Here is a 24,274-nt window from a genome sequence, read left to right as displayed (position 1 = left end):
AAAGGAAAATAAGAACCTGTTCATAATAGTAAAAAAAAAAAATACAAAAATGAACCCTAAAAAATGCAGAAATAAATTCAATCAGAAAGCATGGGATATATATATATATATATATATGTATATATATATATATGAGAAAATTATAAAATTTTATTTAAAAATTGGGGTGCCTGGGTGGCTCAATGGGTTAAAGCCTCTGCCTTTGGCTCAGGTCATGATTCCAGGGTCCTGGGATCGAGCCCCGCTTTGGGCTCTTTGCTCAGCAGGGAGCCTGCTTCTTCCTCTCTCTCTGCCTGCCTCTCTGCCTACTTGTAATCTCTGTCTGCCAAATAAATAAATAAAATCTTTTAAAAAATTAATTTTTTAAAATTTTAAAAAAATTATAATTTTTATTAAATTTATAATTTTATAAAATTTATAATTTTTATAAAACAGAACTGAGTAAATGAAAAGATATATGTTGTTTATATCAAGATGGTGTGATGGAAGTTGAAATATATTGTGTTCAATTATTAACAAGGCCGTAATTCCTGCATTGTTCCTTTCTTAGTTTTGTTTCCTAAAAAGGATAATTCTGGAGTATGCTATGATGTAAAGTAGTGCATCATGATAGTTGTCAGATAGTAGCTACATAACACAGCAGCCTTTTGGAGATGTGGGGGAAGTGAAGAGTGATGTGGGGGGGTGAATCAGGCTACATGATCTTCATTATTTCTTTCAAAAAAAGGTAATACCATGATTTCTTCAGGACAGTTGCAACCTAAACTAAGATTCTTTTTCTAAAAGTATATACCATTGAAAACTAAGTTTAAATTTCTCAAGACAAACAGAAAGAATGCAAGTATTTTTCAAAGAAATGTCTTGTTTACCTTTCTTTCTTTCTTTCTTTCTCTCTTTTTTTTTTTTAACAGAGCTAATAGCAGTCTGTCTTCAGGGAGTAAGTCCCAAGTATGATAGTGCATAATCCAGTATAACATTACTCATCTTTTAGCCATGACATATTTAGTTTCTAAACTTTTATATTTATAGACCAAAAATTACTTAATTTTTATTCAATCTCTCACTTTAAATTTTCGATCTCATGAATATTGTTTAAGAAGAGACAAACTACAAGCTATTTTCCACCTATTACAAGTGTCAAAGGTCTAGGATATTGTTCCCAGGATAGTTTTGTTTTCAGCTTAGTTTTGTTTTCAGCTTAGAATGAACAATACCAGTAACAATATGATCAAAAATAAAGTTAAAACAGTATCTTCTCCTTAGGATGGGGTAGTTTTTTTTTTTTTTTGTTTTGTTTTTTTTTTTCTTTTTTCTTTTTAGCTCAGAGTGGACTGTTCAGTCTGAGCAGATTGGTTTCTGAGAAAGCAGAGTGATCCCCCTGCACCCGTATTTTCAGTAAGCTCCACTGTCCTTAGGTTCTAATGCGGCATTTAAACAACTTCTTGAAAGCCTGTTGAACCTCAAGCATATTCACAACAGTTCAAAAGAAGTCCCATGCATCCTCTTACACTATTTATGCAACACACATTTTTAAAAGGAAGACTTATTTTTAGAGCATGGAACTCCCTCACTTCCAAAGGATCCATGCTGTAATGAGATAGAGCTGGATGAGAAAGGGCTCCTTCCTTCCCCAACCCCACATCCATCCCATGCAACACCACAAAGATTGTTTCGCAAATATTTCTAAATGTCCTTCCATGAGCATTGAATATAAAGTGTTTCCCCCCCTTACTGCTAAACAAGCCCACTACAGCCTACTGCCGCTCCTATTTCTACTACTATTACCATCACAGCTACTATTGAGGCACTTAATATGTTTCTGATGGCACTGAACAACACTGTTATTATCATTTTATGAGACTGACGCACTACCTACTGCGCTGAGGCACCTTGTTATTATCATTTTAAAAAGACTAGTAAGCTGAGACAAAGAGGTTAAGTAGGACAAATAGAAAAATGACATAAAATTGGTATACAGTCTCTTTAAGTCAAGAGAGAATCAGAAAACATGATACAGAGATTTACCTTTTACTTTAGTTCTTCATTTGAGTTGTCCGTTATTCTTATAAATACCAGTGGAATACCAGCTTGCTTCCTGGTTTAGAATGAAATTCTCTGATGTGTAGTTTTGTGGGTTGCCATCCTCACAGAGGCAGCAGTGCACCTGTGCTATGTCAAACGTTTTGTCTCACTTAAGTCAAGATGAGATTATTTATTTATTTATTTTTCTCCCCAGAAATGAAAGTTCTATTAAATAGTCTGGGTCAGTAAAGAGAAACTCCTATTAAGTGTTTTTTTTTTTTTTTTTTTTTATTTTATTTATTTATTTGACAGAGATCACAAGTAGGCAGAGAGGCAGGCAGAGAGAGGAGGAAGCAGGCTCCCTGCTGAGCAGAGAGCCTGATGCGGGGCTTGATCTCAGGCCCCTGAGATCATGACCTGACCTGAGCCGAAGGCAGAGGCTTTAACCCACTGAGCCACCCAGGTACCCAGAAACTCCTATTAAATATTGCTTCAAAATAATTATATACTTTATACTTCAATACTTGTAAGTGTTGTGTTCTGGTTTAAAAAATAAAAAAGAAAGAAACGCATCTTCCTAGGATTTAGAAATCACTAAATACTGTTATGAATGTCACTTTAGTACAGAAGACATTTTTTCTTAATTAAAAACAGTGTCACAAAAAGTAAGACCAACAAAAACTTACAGACTGAAGGAACATTTACTGTATATTAAAAATGATAATGCAGTTTCAGCAAAAATATTTTTTTCTAGCTATTGATGAGTGTATATAGATTCAAAACGTATGAGTTCAGAAGTTAATTCATTTTTAGAAGCATTTAAAGAAATCTAGTAGTAAAGTGGCTGAGGTTTTGAACAATTTGAAGTCATATAAAATTAAATTTAAATCACAGTTAAAACTGTGTAAACTTTGATAAACAACTCCACATTGTTGTAAAATGGTCATGATACAACCCAGATCACAATGTCATTTTACTATTATGTGAACTAATTATGTAAAGCAAGACACAGTTTACTGCACACAATAGATAATTAAGTTAATGTCAACTTAAAATTATCAGCTTTATTTCATTGTACGATAATTTTTAAAATTAAAATATTGGGCTGCCTGGGTGGCACAGTTGGTTGAGTGTCCAACTGTTGGTTTTGGCTCAGGTCCTGATCTCAAGGTCAAGAGATCAAGTCCCGCATCAGGCTCCGCACTCAGTGTAGTCGGCTTGAGGTTCTTTCTCCCTCTGCCCCTCTCACACGTGCTCACTCTCTCTCTCTAAAATAAACAAGTAAATATATTTTTTAAAGATTTTATTTATTATTTGACAGAGAGGTAGAGAGAACAAGTAGGAGAGAGCAGCAGAGGGAGAGGAAGAAGTAGGCTCTCTGCTGAGCAGGGAGCCTGATGTGGGCCTCAATCCCAGGACCCTGGGATCATGACCAGAACTGAAGGCAGAGGCTTAACTGACTGAGCCACCCCAGGCATCCCTAAACAAGTAAATATTTAAAAAAAAAAATTCAAAGAGTTTAGGCAAATTAGATTGACAAGTTATATTATCTATATCCATGAAAGTTTCTATAATATATTCAAAGAGGCCTAAAATAACTTAGGAGATCCAGAAACATTTTCTTTAAGATTATCTCCAAAAGAGTGGTCTCGGTATGCTAGTTTCATCCATATGTTCAAGAGATACTCTATAGATACTCTGTTTCAGGCACTGTGCTAGACTACTGATTAAACATTGGTAAATAGAAGAAAATACAAGTAGCCTCTACCCTATAGTATCTGTTGTAGTGTTTTGGATCAATTGCCCAGTAAAATGAAAGACCACTTGTGAGTTATGTTGGCACTAGGAGTCTAGTTACAGCAAAACAGATAACAATGCCCTGAAGTAAAACAATAAAAAACATGATTATTTTTAATAAGTTCTCACAAATTTCAGTTAGGAAGAAAGGGAAGGATCCAGAATCCAACAATTAGTTTATTCATAATCAAATACATGGCAATATACATACAGAGAAGCTATTCTATTAAGAAAGAAGAGACATTATTGAGACAAAAGAATAGATACTGAGATAGACAAGAAAAGAGCCTTAGAATGGAGCTTTTTTTCACAAAGCATGGTGAAGCCTAGAGAACTACTATAATAAAATAACAGTTAATATTTTGTAATTGCTTACACAATGTCAGAAAGTGACAAGCCAATATGTATGTTTCATATCCTGTAATCACTTTAAATAAAATTATTACCATCTTATATATGAGAACACTGGATTTAGAGAGTTTGGTAATTTGCCCAAAGTCACAGAACATGTCCTGTGAGCCAGAATGGGTTCAAGCACAAATCTTCAGGTCTCCAAAAACCAACCACTCATCCACTATATTCTGTGGACAATGACTGATAAATTGGGGACACCAAACTTTCTATATCTTTTTAAGGGAACCAACTTCACCGGTGCTTTCCTTTGTTTTGTCTGGATGGTAACTAGCTCAGAATATTTACTTTGTGAACATAATAAAATTAAGGAAAATTAAGGAATGAGAGGAAAAACAATCATGTGAAGATGCAAGCCATGATACATTTGATTTCTGAATAATTTTATTATTAAAATTAAAAACCTCTATTAGAAAATTATCAAAAAGCTTATTTGACAATTAATTGGCTATCATTTAACTATTGCTCATATTTTGTGAATATCTATTACTGATATTAATCAGTGTTTAAAATTAAAGTAAAATATGTAGGATTAAAATACCCTTATGATTTTTTTCATACAATATTATTGGACATACAGAAAAATAAAGAAAATCACATAAAATAGCATATTTAATAATTTCCTCTATATGACTGAATATGTTATCAAGTATAACCTAATTTTCAATTGGATTCCAACCTTAATTGGAATTGTCTTGTTCAACAAATAATTATGCACCAATCACACAAAAATATGGTAATATGCTATGCCATGTGCAATAATTTTGCTTTCTTGAATTACTGGAAGGATTTATAAAGCTCTACAGAGTGTACATAAATGTGAAGTATATTATTCAGTAGGAGGGGAAAAGCACAGGCAATTATCAGGCAAGAGTGAGACATTCAAAAACAGCTTTCAAATTGTCACCTCATTGGCACAGAACACTCTTTATCTATGGACCATAAAGCACCAAGCTAGATATCAGTTACGCTGGTCTCAGAAGCTACAGTCTCATCTGAGAATGGGTATTTTGTATGCTATCTGGTTTTACTGTCCAAGCTTGGCTACATGATCTGACTCAATAACTCAAAAACTAAAACTAAAAGTTAACTCAAACAACTAAAAGATAACAGAAACTCTAAGACTGAAATTTATATTATATATGGATGTGTGTGTGTGTTTGTGTGTGTGTGTGTGTACTTATAAACTGGATACAGGCTGGCCCATGATATGTTTCAAATCTTACCACAAAATTATTTTAGCCATTAAGCAACACATGTAATCTTTCATTGGCCATGAATCAGCAGCACGGTTCAGGCATGTCTAGAGAAAAATCCGGATTTGCAACAAAGCAGCTGAGAATCATCCTATGTATATATACATATGCCATTTAAAAATCTCAGCACGTGGATTTTAATCGAATGCAACACAAAACCAGTTATCTAAGAAAGCCGTTTTGTAGTATTTACACAAAGGTATTCATTGATCTGGAATTTAGGCTTAAATTTAAATGAACATATTTTAAATAATTATAAAGAAAGGAGAAATTGTAACGGCATTAAAGCATTTCCAAGGAGGGGGCACGGAGGAGACGGTCCGTGAGTCTGCCATCACGTGTGTCCCGCTCTTGCTCCGGCAGCTTTCAGTCATGACTTCCCAGCAAAACACACTTGGGAAAGCCCGCCCAGAACTACCAGGCCACCTTCCAGGAGGGGAAGTTTTGTGACTACAGAGAGAAATATTCAGACCTCTTTTTTACCAGCTGGACTTCGCCTTTGTCTGCCCTCTGGAGATCACGCCTTCCAGTGAGCATGCCATGGACTTTGGCAAGCCAGGCTGTGCGCTACTGGGGGTCTCTGTAGACTCCCGGATCACCCATCCAGCTTGGATCAGCACTCCAAGGAAGGAAAGAGGTTTGGGCTCTCTGAACGTCACCCTGCTGGCTGATGTACCAGAAACCTGTCACAAGATTATGGCCTGCCGAAAGAAGATGAAGGCATTGTCTACAGGGACATCTTTATCATCTATGGCAAGGGTGCCCTTCGTTAGATCACTGTCAGTGATTTGCCTATAGGGTACTCTGTGGACGAAGCTCTGAGGCTGGTCCAGGCCTTCCAGTACACACATGAGGATGGGGGAGTCTGTCCCGCTGACTGGAAGCCAGGCAACAACACAGTCAAGCCCAACATGGACAACAGCACGGAACAGAATACTTCTCCAAACACAAGGAGGCTGGCAGACAGGTGGAAAGCTTGGGCTGTTGGTAACACCTACATCCCTACCTGGATACCTCATGCTGACCCAAGAAAGGCCAGACCCTCCCCTTTAAACTCCATAATCCACGACCCTGGAGGGCTAGGCCAAAGCCTTCTCATTCTCTCTGCTGGGAGCTGGTGAATAGTGACGCCCTTCCAGGAGCCCACCTAGCTGGGCATAGGCCCAGAAGTGGCCAATAAGGTATGAGGACAAAAAAAAACAAAAACAGAAGCAAACCGAACAAAAACAAATTTCTGAGAAAGGGAAGGCCTTATACTAGTACACTTTTACAATGAGAACAAAATAATTACACATTTATGATTGATTAAAGACCTATATCCAGAATATATAAGGAATGCCTACATCTCTTACACATCACCAAAGAAGATTTACAGTTGGCCAAAAGATGGTGAAAAATGCTCAAAATCATTAGTCATTAGAGAAGTGAAAATTGAAACAATGTCGTACTCTTATACACCACTGCAAAGGCTAACATTAAAACAACTGATGCAGTAAGCTTGTGCAGTTGGTAAGAAAGTCAAAACATAACCACTTAGGTTGGTGGTTTCTAATAAAGATGAGCATAATACACTTGATTATCTCACGTCTGGGTATTTACCCAAGAGAAATGAGAATACGTATCTGCACAAATCCTTCGAGCCCACATAACTTACTGTTCCTCTTGTAGACTTCATCTTTGGAAGCATTCAAAAGTTGTTTTCTTAAAATCCTGAGGGGAAGAGTCAGGGTGCTTTTACTGTGTAACTTGAACACATGAAGGGACGTGTTTGTCACATGTCGCACCTGGTTTATATTCTCCTGTGTTCCACAGGCTACAAGATTCACTTTTTCAACCTGCCTTTAATTCACCTGGTTTCTCTAAGGGTTGTCCTCGTTTTGTTAATGTTTTTCTTGACTAAAAATTCCAGGGGAAAGGAGGGACAAGAATCTCAAGCTGCCTTTGAAAATCTTTAACGGAACATCATTACATTTATGGTACAAACCGTGATCACTCTTAGAATTTTTTTCTCAGGAGAAAATTATTTGATTTTGGCATGGATACTGCTGAATAAGGGAAGATTAGTTTATGTGATTCTAAATCTTATATAAAAAAAAAGTCCATGTGCATGAATGTCCTTGACTGAAAAAGATTGTTATTTTGTGAGTATTAATAAATGAGCAATATCAATCATTATACCTTCAGATTATACTTAAAATGTGATAGTCCTTGGAAACACTATGTTTAATAAAGGGAGTAGTGAATAAGTAAAATAAAAACTCCATTTGATCACAAATATCTTTTTTTTGTTTTTAAAGGTTTTTATTTATTTATTTGACAGACAGAGATCACAAGTAGGCAGAGAGGCAGGCAGAGAGAGAGGAAGGGAAGCAGGCTTCCCGCTGAGCAGAGAGCCCGATGTGGGGCTCGATCCCAGGACTCTGGGATCATGACCCGAGCTGAAGGCAGAGGCTTTAACCCACTGAGCCACCCAGGTGCCCCTACAAATATCTTTTTATCTCTTTCATCTCGTATTAAAAAGTAAAATTCTGGTTATAATAAATTCTTTGAATTATTATACATAAAATGAAAGATGCTTTACACTTGTGTGTGCATATATGTTTTTGTGTGTATCCCTTCTTTTCTATACAAAGTAGATCCTTTTTTGTTACAAACAATTCAGTACTACACGAACTTTGCAAAGTTAATTCTTGAAATTAAAAATAACTCTTTTACATTAGAATTTGGTAAGAAAATTACAATAGATATCTGCTATTCTTTTGAACATCCATATTCTTTGAATATCCCTGTAATGTTTTTATAAATTTCCACTTTAAGATTCATGACTTTCTGAGGTAAGACTAAAAACAAAACATGCTCATAACCTACAGGGTGATCCACATTTTGTAGTATCTATTTCTGCCCGAAGTGGGCATACCTTATGACCCAGCAACCCCAGGCAACAAGGAAAATGAAGTCTTCAGCCACGTCCAATAAACCGGATAAAACTTAACAGACATGATGCTGAGTGAAAAAAAGAAAAAGGGGTAAAAAGCAAACAGTATATATTACATGTTTCCATTTATATGAAGTTAAAAAAAATTAAAACTGAACAATGGACTTTGAGGTCAAGGCAGCAGTTAAATTGGGGAAGGATAAATGGAACACTTAGGAGAGGGTAAATGGGAATTCTTAGAGAGACGATGCAGTTACACCTCTTTTAGTGGTATTTACCTGATTGTATTCACTCTGTAATATTTCTTCAAATTGTAAATTATGGACTTCTTTTTTTTTCTATGCACATTATACTTCATTATAACTCTTTACAAAGTTTTAAGGAAAACCACTAACCACTGGTGGGGGGAAGCAAGCTGTTTTCATACTTGGCAAAGCTATGTTCAGCCAAGCAGACCCAGACGCATCTGACATGGATAAGGAAGAGTATATTACATTAAATTGCTATTAAGGTAACACGCTTTGTGTTCATTATTAATTTAAAAATCTATCTCTTATAAAAAAAATTCTGATTCAACCTAGTAGAGTAAGAACTTAACACATATTTGCTTCCTAACACTGAAATAAATCTATGGTGGCTTGAAAAAACAGATCAGAGAATGGGGGTTTGGGTCATCACTGTTGAAATACAGATTTTAACAAATTTCCGTGAAGAGAAGATGAAAATTAGAAGAGAAACGGATGAAACAGGCAGAGAATGACAATGTAGAATCAGGGTATTGCTGGGGAGGTGGCTGATTGTAACAATAGCAAATATTAGTTTCCTCAAATCAATCAGATACTCAATGTCCTATGCTATGCAGGCTATTTCTATATAATAAAACATTTTCTTACCCAAAATGCTGTTATTATTTCCCTAAGAAAGCTGCCAGAGTGTTTTGAGATAAGCATATTTATTGTGTGTAACTGCTGACATTTGTCCACTGAGATAAGCACAAGAGTAAATTGTTTCTCTGTTGACATTTGTTCTCAATGAAAGTTTTTGTTTCCTTTTCTAGTACGTAATGCCCTCGAAGTGTCCACTGGGTATTAAAACTGTGTCTTTTGAAATTGGCAAAGTGGTTTTTTTTACACTTAAAAAGTAAAGCTTCTCTCTGGTTTGAGGGCTTTTTAACAGCACCCTTTTGGTATTCTAACAGTATTTACATGTTTCTACTCAGTTGGATATTAGCTCATTTATGGTTATTATAGCATTCTTTAAATTAAATGAGTAATTGATTGAAATAGCTCACAATACTCCTGGAAACATTAATTAATGTCACTGAATTGTGATCTCCTCTCTCAGCAGGTTATACACAAACTTTTCTTCAAAAACAGAAAAATATGTAAGAACTGCTTAGCTGAATACGAATATTGCATAATTGGGGTTCTCAGCTGGCTCAGTTGGTAGACCATGCAATTCTAGATCATGAGGTTGTGAGTTAGAGCCCCATGTTAGGTGTGGAGATTGTTTAAAAATAAAATTTTAAAAAATCTTTAAAAAAAAGAATATTATATCATTATTTTTAACCAAATAACTGACCTCAATTTGTATAGATAGACAGATGGATGTAGAGTGGGACAGCATAAGCCTTGCTCAGTGGAAAAATGAGATTAGGGTTTGTAAGACTGTCTTGAGGGGCGCCAGGGCAACTAGGTCAGTTGAGTGCCCATATCTTGGTCAGGACTTGGTCCTTGTCTTGGGGTGTTCAGATCAAGGCCCCCACCGAGTTCCAAGCTTGATGGGAGTCTGCTCGGGGATTCTTTTGTCTTCATCTGCCCTTCCTCCCACTCACATGTGCTTTCTTTCTCTAAAATAAATATATCTTTGTTTAAAAAAAAAAAGACTGCCTTGAAATCTAAATTGGAATGATAGCAATAAAAGGACATTCAAGTTTCTAAGACTTTTAGTAAATTCAGTAGTGTCAAAAAAAGAAAAAGGTAATCATGGCAGAAATTCTTTCTAGAACAGATTGTGTGAATGACTGGATCTTGCTTTGCATAAAATCATATTAATATTACCAAATGTGGAAAGACATCACTCAAACTATGTAGTCTGACCCTCTCTAAAATGCATTATAGATAGGAAAAACTGAAAGAAGATGCAGAAAACTTGTAATTGCTCATAGCTAATTATCTCCAATAAAAAGAGATTTTAGAGAACAGAAGTCAAAAGAAAAAATAACTAAAAAGAGATCTACCAAGACAGTAGTGGCAAGGGAAGAGATATATGCAGAGGGTTCCTTTTAAAAGTAACCTAGCCCTAATATCTAACTCAGCTTTCTTGCAATTAACATACTTACTATTATCCATATTTAGACATTGTTATAAAATTAGTAGCAAATGGAAGCACAATTATTCTAGTTTTGTTCTTTCTCAGGATTCTTTGGCTACTCTGGATCTTTCATGGTCCCATATACATTTCAGAGTTGGCTTTACCATTTCTGTGAAAAATGCTATTGGGATTTTGATAGGAATTAACTTGAATCTATCACTTTGTGTAGTATGGTATTTTAACAATATTAATTCTTCAAGTCCATGAACATGGGACATTATTCCATTCATTTGTATCTTCTTCAATTTCTTTCATCAATATTTTATAGTTTTCCATGTACATCTTTCACCTTCTTAGTTGTTTATTCCTATTTATTTTTTGATACTTTCATAAATGGAATTATTCTTATTTTTTAAGGTTAGTCAAATGAAACAGTGAGAGTTAAGAAGGAATAAGGAAGTATGTAACTGGTTATAATCAACTAATTTTAAACACTGCTCTACTTGGTTCAGTTAGAATTGCTTTCTTGATTTCCTTTTGTTGATGTAAAAAAATACAACTGATTTCTGTAGGTTGATTTTGTATCCAGCAACTTTACTGAATTTGTTTATTAGTTACAACAGGTTTTTTTTTCTTTAAGATTTTATTTATTTATTTGACAGAGATCACAAGTAGGCTGAGAGACAGGCAGAGAGAGAGAGGAAGAAGCAGACTCCCTGCTGAGCAGAGAGCCCGATGTAGGGCTGGATCCCAGGACCCTGGGATCATGACCTGAGCAGAAAGCAGAGGCTTTAACCCACTGAGCCACCCAGGCGCCCCAAGTTACAATGTTTTTTTTTGCATATTTAGGGTTTTCTACGTATTGGATTATGTCACCATCAAACAGATATTTTTACTTCTTCCTTTCCTATTTGAATGCCTTCTATTTCTTATTTTGTTCTTTCTCATCTGCTTGTTTGTGTTAGTACTTCCAGTACTCTGTTAAATAGAAGTGGGGAGGGTGGACATTCTTGCCTTGTACATATTTTAGAGGAAAAGCTTTCCCTTTTTCTTCACTGATTATGATGTTAGATTTTTTTAGCAGTGGTCTCATTGTGTTGAGGGTGTTTCCTTTTATAGCTATTTTGTTGAGAGTTTTCATCAGATATTTACACTGAACATTTCAAATGCCTTTTTTGCATTTATTAAGATATTATTTTGACCTTTTATTTGGTTATTGTGGTATATCCCAGGGATTGATTTGCATATATTAAATCAATCTTTTATTCCAGGGATCAATCCCACTTGGTCTTTGTGCACAATCTTTTTGATGTATTGTTAAATTCAGCCTACTAATATTTTATTGAAAATTTTGCATCTATGTTATTTATTTTGAATACATTTGATAGGTAATATGTAAGTTACTTTATCCTGAAGATACAACCTGTAAGGTATTTTATAATACAAAAAGAAAACTTTTATTTAATAGACAAAAGAAATTACATAAAAAATTAACAGGATTCAAAAGACACAGAACCAGTGACATAGTAGCGATGCAATGGCTAATTTATTTTCCACATGAAAGATTAAATGCCCTTATGTACATTTAGAAAAAAAAAAAGGAAATGCATTATAAGAGTGACACATATTATTTATCTTAAAATGAAAGTTTGAATTAATATCTAAAACAAAAACACCATTTACAGATATAAAAACAAGTAGTAAATTAGAGATGTTATTCTTTCCTTTTTTTTATTGTTAGTATATATTATTTCAGCATGATTTTATCAGAATTCTTATTGAGAAATGTGTATAACTCATCAAAAACAAAAACAAAAAAATAAATTATTATTTTAGAACATAAAAGTTCAGTAGAATAACTTGTCATCATTGAGTTTAAACAAACAATATCAAGTTAAAATGATTGTGTAGTTTCAACACTTTTCTTTAATAGCAGCTCTTTTTAAAACCTATGCTTATGATTTTTATGCAAAAGTGTAATAATAATTTTTTAAATTAAGTTCTGTTGTATGAAAGCTCCTTTTCTGTCAAAAAATGAGAGAATATTAAGAGCACCAGAATATTAACTACATATGTGAAGAAAGTAGAGGACCTTTCTGAACTCATAGGCTGTTATTTGACTCACGACATCTCTAGTTAGATGGAAAAAAAATAGAATCTCAAAGACTATATTGAGGTATTTATTAAAAGTGTAAAATTTTATGGTCAGATAAAAAATAAGAACCTATGCATTCTTAAGACTTTAGTTGTAAGGACAACTCACTGTGATGTATGAAACTTTCATTATTAATATAATAGGGTACATTTGTAGCAATTTTGCATGAAATTCAGATGTGACCAAAAAAAAGATATAGGGTTTATATATGGTCTTTTCAGTACTTAGCTTATCAGTTAAAATAAAAAATTATTATTTTCATATGTAAAGATGATTTAAGTAATAGAATGCATTTTTTTTATTTATTCATTTATCAAACAAAGATATAGGAAATGACTGCTATATTCTCTATTATTTAATAATTCCTCTGTGTGTGTGTGTGTGTGTGTGTGTGTGTGTGTGTGTTTTACAGTGGTGTCTGACTTAGCCACTGAGTAAATACCCAGTGAAACAGATATTATTTTTGTTTTCAAGGAGCTCATGACCCACTAGTGCACATACAGAGTAAGTTAAGTTTCAACAGAAAATTTATAGACTAGAGAGTAAATTGAACTGACAAAGAAGAACTGATCTGAGAACACGTTCGATGATGGTAAGTCCAATATGTCTGAATGTCAATGAGCAACTTCAAGTGAAAGATGGTTCAGCTTAAGAGCTAATTGTGAATGAAGAGTCTTTTTTTTTCCTATCACTTCATGGAATGTCAAAAAAATATTGCAGTTTCTACCATAAGTCAAGAAAAGGGATTCCAGTACAAGACTGAATAAAGTTCCAAAATGCCACAAAGTAAAAAAAAAAAAAAAAAGCAAGCTATTAGCTAAAGGTGAATTAAGAAAAGAAAGAAAATCTATTTCTCCTGCAGAGCAAGAGAGAGCATGAGAGGTTTGGAGGAGGGGAAGAAGAAGGGTGAAGGAGGAGAAAAGCAGGAGTATGAAAAGAGGAGGGAGAGGGAAGAAAGAGGAGAGAGAGGGGTTTGTATTTAGTAACAAAAGTAATAAGCATTAACTGTGGAATGTTTAGAGAATACCAAAATGCCTAAAAATAAAATAAAAATCATCTATAAACCTAGCAGCCAATAAAAATGATCACTAATATTGTAGCAAATGAGCTTTTAGATATATGGTTTTTTATGCATGGCAGAGGTAGCTCCACTTTCAATATTTGTCCTCTCTTCATCCTGGGCATACAATCAGCTTATCTTTTTCATATTTCTGAACAGTAATTTGAGGCTTTGTGCCTAAATTTTGGAAAAAGCTACCTATTCAGAAGAGTTGAATGAGGCTGTACTTTTCAGTAGCCTGATCAGCAGGGCTCTACAGGGGGTTAGGAATTCGAAGTGGAAGTAGAATCTCTCCTAAAGTTGCTTGACTACAAATTCTTACACTGCGTAATGAGAAATGAACTTTTATTGTATAAGGTCCCTGGCTTTTTTTTAAACAGCAGTTTGCATATTTTTAGTATGATCTCAATAATTTTGGGGCACCCGGGTGGCTCAGTCGGTTAAACATCAGACTCGGTTTCGGCTCCGGTCATGATCTCTGGGTTGTGAGACAGAGGCAGGCTTTGGGCTCCATACTCAGTGGGGAGTCTGCTTGAGATTCTCTCCCAATTTCTCTGCCCCTCCCCTGCTTGCGCACTCTCCCACTCAAAAAAATAGATCTTTTAAAAAATAATTACTTTATCGTACCATTATTTTGACATGTTGGGGATAATTAATTTAATGTTTCATAGAGCAAGATCAACAAATAACTAACTGCTTCACAAAGCATTGATTTTGGAGAAAAGTTTACCAAATTCAATAGCAGTGGTTTTGAGGTGCTTGACGCATGTGTTTAATGAAAGAATGCAAAAAAAAAAAAAAAAAAAGAATGCAAAGTATGCAAAGTAATTTTTTATTGAAATTATGGCTTATATTTAATTTTCAATGGTACTCTGTTTAGACATTGCACATTTAATAATAAATATTTAATTTATAGATTTACTATGCTAATAAATTGTTGCTATTAATTAGATGGAATGGTAATGATTAAAATATTTTAATTTAATATTTTAATTGAAAATATGATTCCTCTCAACATCCCCCAAACTGGAAAATAATGTGATTCTTTTGCAAACATCTATAGTACCGGGAATCAAGCTGATTTTAAAGGCACCTTGAACTCTCAGAAACAGCCTCAGTTTTAAAATCGAATCAAGCCATAAATGGATAAACATTGTTAAGAGGACTAACAAGCGATAGATTGGAATCTCATAAAAGTGAAGTGAGTGGCTATATCTCACCATCCAGGCTGTAATAACCTAGTTTTCTTTCCAAGACCAGTACCTTCTATGTCACTAGGTTAGAAACTAGATAAGACTTTAGGAAGAGGTGATTGGAGTTCTGAAAGCAACCTGTGAAAAGGAGAGGGATTTATCTTTTTTGAGTTTTTATAAGAGATGTTTAGTAAGATATACTGTACAGGTACAGAAATTTAAATTAGCACAGGCAAAGATTTCATAGAATACTTATTCAATGTTTAAGGTAAAAAGAGAAATACCATTTATTTATCATATTCTATGTAATGATTTCTAATGAAAAATATCTCATTTATTTCTTTTTTTTTAAGATTTTATTCATTTATTTGACAGACAGAGATCACAAGTAGGCAGAGAGGCAGGCAGAGAGAGAGGAAGGCAAGCAGGCTCCCCGCTGAGCGGAAAGCCCGACGCGGGGCTCGATCCCAGGACCCTGGGACCATGACCCGAGCCGAAGGCAGAGGCTTTAACCCACTGAGCCACCCAGGCGCCCCCTATCTCATTTATTTCTCTATGTTAGTTACTATCACCTCATTTTATAGAAGAGACTTGGAGAAATCTAAGCTAATGATGCTAATAAATGTTGGACTTGAAATTAGAAGGTAATTTCTGTGATCTTGTACCAGTATTATTTAATGGGCTAACCATGGTTACAGAATGTGGAAGACAAAGACAGGGAAAAACAACAACAACAACAACAACTGGGCTGATTACAATGTTTGTATAAGGTTGATTTCAGATTATATACTATGGACAGTTTTAAATATTATGAAACTATGAAAGAACTCTCTGAGAATGCTCTGAGTATTTTTGTCTTCATAATATGTCCATTGATAAGGAGAGGCTTAGTATCTTCTTTTAAAATAGATGCCAAAGTACATAATACTATATACATATTCTTGCCAAAGTTAGGAATACCCAAGTACTAAATGGTGAACAGATAACAGAGGGATGGCTGATAATTTATTAGTAAGGTATATCGGGCCTTAAATTTTAATGTCAATAAAAATAGCACCCAGTAACCCAAAACAAAAAAGGGCAACCCCTAAATCTGAATCCAGATTTTAAAACCTACAGATTTTCATCAAAAGTTTAGGTTGGAACAATACGGTGACTTTCAGCTTAATAAAGTTTTTGAAGTCCTGCTGAAATCCTTTAATCACTGGGAATTAAGTTAGCCCCTTATTCATTAAAGAGGCAATTAGTTCAGTACAGGTTGTGCTGGAATGACATGAATATGACAAATAAAGCTATGAGAGAAAATATCCCACATTTTTCACGAGTTATTTTCATTTATATTCTAAACATGAAGGCATTCCAATCACTCTAATGGTTAAATAGAATATAAGATTGCCCTTACAGGAGAGTGGATACTTGCACATTTGCTTTGAGAGCATAAAACTAAATTAAAATATGTATAAATATGATACTTAAGAATATTTTAGTAGTTAATGTACTCAGCTTTGGGAACATCCCCAATAAAGGGCATTTAACAGGTATGCTGTGAAGGTCCCAGGTTGTGAATTTTGCCAGTGTACATTTGAGATTTGGATATATCTAGGGCAGTGTTTTGCTGTTCTAGCATTGAATGGTATTCAGAAGTTTAATTAGTAGACAATCTTATTTCACACAGCAAGTTGCATGGGAAGCCGAGGTATTGTAGGTCATTTTCAGTTATCAACTTGCTTTATTCACCATGCTTGATGACCAAGCAGGTAATTTTTCTTCCCTTAGGTCGTGCTATCAGGACCTGATCCCATAACATTTTCCGTGCTTGCACATTCTCATTCTATCACTGGTGAGCTCTTATGAAAGTATCAATTTCACAGTATCAGTCCTTTCCAAGTGATACACCAGATACTAAATATACTATCTGGTTACATTTTACACTCAGGTTGCTAAGGTTCACCCTTTCATCTAGAATATTGTAGCATATTTTCACTTTCTGTTACTTCATTTGTAATGTTCTCCCAAATATCTCAATACACTTTCCTTTTCTTCTTTTCACCCTGACTGTGGTCACTTATGAAAAACTTGTTCTCACCATATGATATAAATTATAATTACCTTCTCTGACAGTCATTATCAACTTACTCTGTTTCATTTTACTTCTTACACTCCGAACTTGATATTTGTATTCTACTTGTATATTTTATTTTTCCTCCATTAAATTGGAAACTCCAGGAGCTCAAAGATTACAGTGTATCATTATAGTATACCCACTGTTTGTAACAGTGCTTGCCATGAAGCAGTATGCAGTCAACAAATATTTGTCAGATAAAGCAATAGTAGTTATTTATCAGATAAAGGAAAGAATGGATAAATTCTTGGAGGCAACAGAAAAATATCCCTGAGTTTCTATGAAAGAGGGTTTTGTGTCTCATAGACAGTTCAGAAATGGTCAGTTCAAAAATTTTACTGACCAGCGAAATATTTAAATGTAACTAGAAAAATTCTATGGATAAACTTAATTAATTCCACTTTCTACTTTGTTGGTTTCTAAAAAAAAAATTGAAAACCTTGCCTTGATAATTTTTTGTAGCAAGTTTCATCCATTTATTGAATAATATAACTGATCATTTTTATATGAACTTACATGCCTAATAACAAAATATTTGCCCAATTGGAAAAATTTATTTTTACCATGACTTGACAACAGATTTATAAAAAGTATTCCTTAGGAGTCAAAGAAAATATTAGTTTTAAATTCTTTTAACCAACTGAAAGAGTCAAGTCTCTATTTTAAACCTTTATAAAGATGAATTGAACCTATGATTGTAAAGCAAACACAGTTTAAACAATTAAAAAGCTTTTTCTCCAGATGAAGGCAACTTTCTCAAAAGTGTGGATAGGATGGGAACATTAATTTTTATCAATCATATTTATGATAAAAAATTTTGTATGGTAGGTCAAAAAAAATAAAAAATAATGTTATTTTCTTGAAAAAATAACAAATAGTTTACCAACTCCAAGTGCATATTATGTTTTGGTTGTAAGTTTTATATGATACTATGTATAAAGTAAACTGAAGTCTGTTATTCATTTTTTTCTTTTGCTACTAGTGTGTCTAATTATGGGTGTGTATAAATCATGTACAAAATTGATTCTTATTTAAAATGACAAAATATGCCACTTATGAAACAAATACTTGTATAATTTGAAATAATTCCAATTTCTAAATCAATATGAACCATTTTTTCTAATAATACTATTTATTAAAATATTATACCAATTTTAAAGAGCCATCCTATTAATTATATTATTATCTACAAGTATAGAATTTTTAAGTTATTGAGTCATACTGGTCAAAGCTTAATAAGAGTTTCGTAACATTCACTTAACCATATCTAAATATTTAATGAAGTTAAATTGTCTGGTAGGAAAGCAACATGATGTTGCACAATAATTTCTACTGTGGATCCCTATGTATATATTATACATGTCCATAACATATCCTTTATATATACATATAAAAATAATATATATTCATCCATATATATTTTTGTTGTTGTTGTTGTTGAAACCACCACTAATATTTAGTTCAGAAGGAAAGCATTTTACTACCATAGCAGTGAATTAAGACATAATTTGAAGGAAATTATGAAAAAAATATTTAATGTCAAAACTGAGTTAAAATTAAAATAAAATAAAATTTGTTGAAACTAAAAATAGATTAAAAATAGAAAAGAAGGAGAGCTGTGCTCATCGAAGATGAATACATTTATAGTTTTGAAACAAGATTTACTACTAGGATTAATAGGAGAAATTGAGATCACTCTGCTCTCATTAAAATTCATCAGTATATTTATTTATATGGAAGCAGAAATTTTTAAAAACATGTTAAGATGATACAGTGATATATATATGTCCAGATGATGTTTTCAGCTATTAGCACAGCTAACATTTTTCTACCCCATTTGACTGTCTTATCTTTCTGGGGCTCCAGATATATGTAGAGATCTGTCTTTATGGCTAGGTAATGAGGTATGTGTTTTAGCATGAAAAATCAAACAGGCAAAAATATTAGCAGACTTTAAACTCGTATCAGAATTATAGTTGACATTTCAGAAAAGTGAATAAAAGATCTTGATCTCCTGTGAAAAAGAAACACAAAGACATTCTTTTCCAAATTTGACAAAAGACATCAACCTATATATCTGAATATTTAATTAAATTCCTAGTAAGTTTAAAAACAACAACAACAAAGAAAACTAAACTTAAATGTATGATGTCTAATTCAATGGCCACAAAATAGTCTCAATCAATAAGAACAAAAGCAAAAAGAATCCAACAGAAGTAGTTGTATATACCAGATGTCAACTATTGGAAAGATAATAGACTTACTCAAGTATAAGTTATAGAATAGAAAATTTTGTTTCTAGTTTTATTAATTATTTTATTTTTTAAAATATAGGGGCACCTGGGTGGCTCAGTGGGTTAAAAAGCCTCTGCCTATGGCTCAGGTCATGATCCCAGGGTCCTGGGATCGAGCCCCACATCGAGCTCTCTGCTCAGCAGGGAGCCTGTTTCCCCCTCTCTGCCTGCCTCTCTGCCTGCTTGTGATCTCTGTCTGTCAAATAAATAAAAATTTAAAAAAAATCTTAAGAAAAAAATAATCCAGAGATCTTATTCTAGTAACTTGTAATTACAGTGCTTGCTTGTCAAAATGGTAACTGAGAATAAGTATACAAAACAGTTGATGTGTATTGAAAGCAGTAAGAGTTTCCAGGCACCAAATATACCAGTGATGAGAATTTCCCCAAGATGAAGCTGAACAGCTCCAGTTTCTTCAGTGTTTATCAAAATATAAAAGAAAAAAGTAGAGGTTGTTGTTTTGATGGCAAATCTGACCCTTTCAGACTAAAAGTGTGAAAGCATATGGAGAGGGAGGGCTCCGAAACTCCAGGCATGGAGGCTCTAGGATGACCATCATGGTCCATTCTGCATGGTCATGATAGGGGCCCTATGATTTGGTCTGTCTCGGGTCATCCTGCAACCCCTAGCGTTTGTGCTTGCACTTGTGCTTACCTAGCCACCCAGGAGATGGGCTCGGGGCTGGGGTCACCGTTCATAGACCCCTTGGAGGGACCCCAGCCTTCCCTTGAGTCAACTTGGGCACTCTGGCTTGTTCCAGGCTCCCTGGCTTCTCACCAGCAGGAGGGCAAGCAGGCAGGCCAGTCACACTAGACAGACTATTTTTACAAAGCTAGTTGATGAGTCTATGACACATCATGCCTGTATATATTTGTTTTTGCCTGTAATGTCTGCATTTTGTAGAAAATTGCCAATTGTTTGCTACAACCGAAGAATGCTGTAGCACAGGACAATTGGTTAAATAAGAAAAATGTAGCCAAATTAGGAGTTATTTCTTCTCTTGATTCTAACATTTTTATCCATGAAGATATTTTCAGCTGAGTAATAAAAGACACAAACAAAAATAGTTTAACCACTGTGCCAAGTAATTATGTGATAGATGGAGAGTTATTCCATGATTAGACCAGTTAACATACCCATATCAGCAAATCCTAAATTCTTTGTATTTTTTTTTTCCAATGTGTGTTTCTTATTAAGTCTTATCTTAGCTCAGGCTACCATAATGAAACACCATAGACTGAGCGGCTTTAAAAAAAACAACGTTTACTTCTCACAATTCTGGAGACTAAGAAGTCCAAGATGCCAGCTGATTCAGCTCCTGATGACAGATCTCTTCCTGGCTTCCGAATGTCTACCTTCTCACTGTGTCCCCAGGTGACTTTTCCTTAGTACAAATCAGTGGAGGGAGAGAAGGAGCTGAAATTTTTTTCTCTTTCTTACAAGGAAACAAATGTCATCATGGGAGCCCCACCATCATGACCTCATTTAAACTGAATTATCTCCCAAAGACCCCACATGCAAATACCATCACACTCAAGGTAAGGGCTCCAACATATAAATTTGGGGGATAACAAATATTCATTCAGTCCATAAGAAATCCATGACTTCTCCATGTCTCCAGATGCCTGTCATAATTTCTGGTTACTAGATGCATATATAATAATGTCAAGGAGCAGTAAAATAAGCTTTTTTACCTTAGCACCTCTTTTTATCAGAGAAAACCTTACTCATATGCCCTTCAACAAATTTTCCTCATTGGCCAGTATTTTGCCACATCTTATTCTCTTAAATTTCAATCAGTATAGCTAGTGGGATCACCGTGATTGATTTAGATCATTCGAGATTCACTGTCCAAGTTTGTGAAAGGCTCGTTTTTCTCTGAACCACAACTTACTAGGGTTTAGATTACTGCGGGATGTGGTAGGGGAAATGGATATTTTAGGCAAGGGAGAGAATCTAAAGTAGTCATTGACTCCTAAATAACCTTGGCAAATCACTTAATCCTTCTCTGCCTCAGTTTCTTTATAAATTAATGATGAGTTCTATTAATTATCTATTGATATATTAAAAGGTATCCCAAAATTCAGTAGTTTAAAACAACAAACATTTAGAGTCTCACAGTTTCTGAAATTCAGTTTAGCTGATTGTGGTTCAGAGTCTCTTACGAGGTAGAAATCTGTCTATTAGCTAACCGCAGTCATCTGGGGACTCAGCTGAGCTGGAAAGATCTGCTTGTAAGCTCCCTGATGTGGTTTCCTGCAGGGCTTACATCCTTCCTGGTGTCAGCTGGAGATTTCAAGTTCTCACCATGAAGATCCACCAAGAATGGTATGTTTTATTCTGAATTCTTTACCAACTTCTCTCAAATGATGTCATAAAAATGCAAATTTTATCCAGAGTGGAAGATAACATTTTCCTGAAGGGAAAGTATTCATAAAGGAATTTCTCACAAATTATATCTTGGCAAAGAATTGACAAATCTGACCCTTGAAAGAATATTTGGGCTTGACGGGCGCCTGGGTGGCTCAGTGGGTTAAGCCTCTGCTTTCAGCTCAGGTCATGGTCTCAGGGTGCTGGGATCGAGCCCTGCATCGGGCTCTCTGCTCAGCAAGGAGCCGGCTTCCCTCTTTCTCTCTCTGCCTCTCTGCCTACTTGTGATCTCTGTCAAATAAATAAATAAAATCTTTTAAAAAAAAGAAAAGAAAAGAAAAGAAAGAATATTTGGGCTTGAGAACATTATCTGTCATTTGGATTCATTTCTCCACACTCCCCTACATCTTCTCCCTCGGGATTTCCAAAATACTTTTACTAACTTCATTTCAAGCGGTCTGAAAACACAAAATTTGCCTTCGGTGAATATGCTCAGAAGTCACTAGAAAATTCAGATTTTCAAAAGAGAAAGAGAAGAGAAAAGAGAAGAAAAAGCATACTCATCATGAGGATCCAGGGTAAGAACAATGTTCTTTCCTTTTCTTACTCAGATAAGCGTTTGGATTTATAGCACTAGCGGATATTTGACAAAGGCTTAGACACCGCTACAGCACTGGAAGCCTTTACTGAGAGAGGAAAGTGTTCGCGTCGTTGGCTCTTCCCTTTAGATGCCATGGCTTTATATTCCCTTAATGACAAAAGTGTCAGTTAGCTATACCTGAGGTCTGATGACTAGAGAGTAGTATGACTTTTAAAATTCCGGTGGCTTAATTTAATTATCTTTGTATTTTGGTTCATTTATAGTCATAATGAAACTGGTAGGTTCATAAAGATTCAAATAAATTAAGGATTTTCCCCCATAAACAATTTATTTATGGATAGTCTAGAAGAGTGTAACATAGACAATTTTATTTTCCATCTATGCTGCTGATTTCTGAGTTTAGGAATTTTTTCTTTTTGAGTTTAGGAATTTTTTAATAAACCTTTTGATTATTCAAGTCAGATAAAAGCAGAAGTTACCTTTACAAAACGAATGTGTCATTTCTGTAACATTGTTTTAGTAAGATTATGACCTATGTCACTGTTCTGTAATAAGTATCTAATACAACTTAGGAAAACAAAAATTCAGTTTTTTGTCTTAATAATCTTTAACTTTATCAATAATACTACTTAAATAGTTGTTTTGCCCCATTTTCTACTAAGAGAAATGGTGTTATAAATGAGAATATTTTTGAACACAGTGTTTTTATGACATGTTTATTTTACTCATTCTGGCTATTATTATAATGTAATAATAGCTATTACGATATAATAGCTTTATCTCACACGTTATAGCTATTAAAACTGTATGATACCTTTGGTGATAGATCTCACTAGATTTAGATAATATTTTTAGATGATGATCAATATTAATAAGATTTCTCAATTTACATATACATGGTTTAAATTATTAGAAAAGTAGGTGAACTTTTTGACATTCATAATTCAGTACTTTTTTTTTAGTGTCACTGTGCATCATTTCTGTTCTTGGGAAAGAGACATACTCTCAGGGTTTATTAATATAATATATTCTGTAAAATAAATTAGCATATATCTGTTACACTAGAATAGCACATCTCTCCAGTTTCTAATCTTGACTTTTATAAAAATACATGGAATCATTATGTGGTTTTGGAACATATTAAGATTTTTTTTATAACATTTAGAGATTTGTTATCTTAATTTCATTCTATTTAGGCTATTTGAGATTCTTTATATTCCCTAGATAAACAGAGGGAAGTAATTCTTTTATCTTTTTTTTTCCTCTATAAAGAAAGAAAATTAAACTATTCTGCATTTGAGGATTTGTGCTTCTGGCCACCACATGGTAATTGGGGCTGGCATATCTCTTCTCCTTTAAATAGACGATCAATAAAATATATGATAAACATTTCAAATGCTAGAAATTAGGAAGCACAGGAAATTGATCCATGAAAGAAGCAAAATGAAGTAGGTGAGTTTTCCCTTGGTCCAGCTTATTGACTGGAGAGAATTTCCATGTTATAAAACAGAGGGGGTTCCTAAACAGAGCTTAGTAAGCTCTCTGAGTTGAGGAATTGGAGTTCATTGAAGCTTAGATGGGAGCTTCTTCTTTGATGAGATGTTTAGGAGCTTAGAATTTAGAAGCCACAATAGTGGAGAGGAGGATCCTACAGAAAGAGAGGAAGCTCAGGAGATCTGTCTAATTGTCCTCTTGAGTCTTGAGCAGAGTTCTGAACTACGCATGGGTGAGAAGAATTTAACCTC

At 34.4% G+C, this 24,274-nt stretch overlaps 1 pseudogene across 1 annotated transcript in view; it reads left to right on the top strand.

Annotated features, from left to right (window-relative positions):
- Positions 1-6,607, top strand: part of LOC308355911 (peroxiredoxin-2-like) — a 35,672-nt pseudogene extending 29,065 nt beyond the window's left edge. The window contains exon 3 of the transcript in view: positions 5,871-6,607. The product of the transcript in view is annotated as a peroxiredoxin-2-like (transcript). The remainder of the gene's footprint in view (positions 1-5,870) is intronic.
- Positions 6,608-24,274: the final 17,667 nt, after the last annotated feature.

Source organism: Martes martes, assembly GCF_963455335.1.
Source record: "Martes martes genome assembly, chromosome: 15".
Classification (NCBI taxonomy): Eukaryota; Metazoa; Chordata; class Mammalia; order Carnivora; family Mustelidae; genus Martes; species Martes martes.
Note: the sequence above shows the minus strand (reverse complement) of the source record. Positions and strands in the feature narration are given on the sequence as shown.